The sequence below is a fragment of the Etheostoma spectabile genome, chromosome 15 (assembly GCF_008692095.1).
Source record: "Etheostoma spectabile isolate EspeVRDwgs_2016 chromosome 15, UIUC_Espe_1.0, whole genome shotgun sequence".
Taxonomy (NCBI): Eukaryota; Metazoa; Chordata; class Actinopteri; order Perciformes; family Percidae; genus Etheostoma; species Etheostoma spectabile.
This window is the reverse complement of record NC_045747.1, coordinates 15,141,422-15,141,728: the sequence shown is the minus strand read 5'-3', so window position 1 is coordinate 15,141,728 and position 307 is coordinate 15,141,422.

Here is a 307-nt window from a genome sequence, read left to right as displayed (position 1 = left end):
AGTTCAACCGTCCTGGGCTGGAATACCTGTAATTCACAGGTGCAAAAAGTTGATTAACTCCATGCAGCACAGATGTGAAGCAGTTCTCAGAAATATTGGTTATGCAACTAAATATTAGTGCAGTGATTCAAAGTAAAACAAACCTTTGAGACATTTTTCAGTTTATACAGTAAATGTTTGAGTTTGTGAAGAAAAATGAAAATACTGCTATTTTTTTGAACAGGCTAATGTTCCTCTTTCTTCACTTTCTGTAAAGGTACATTACAAACTTGATCAATTTTGGTAATGTTTTGATTTGGAATTGAAT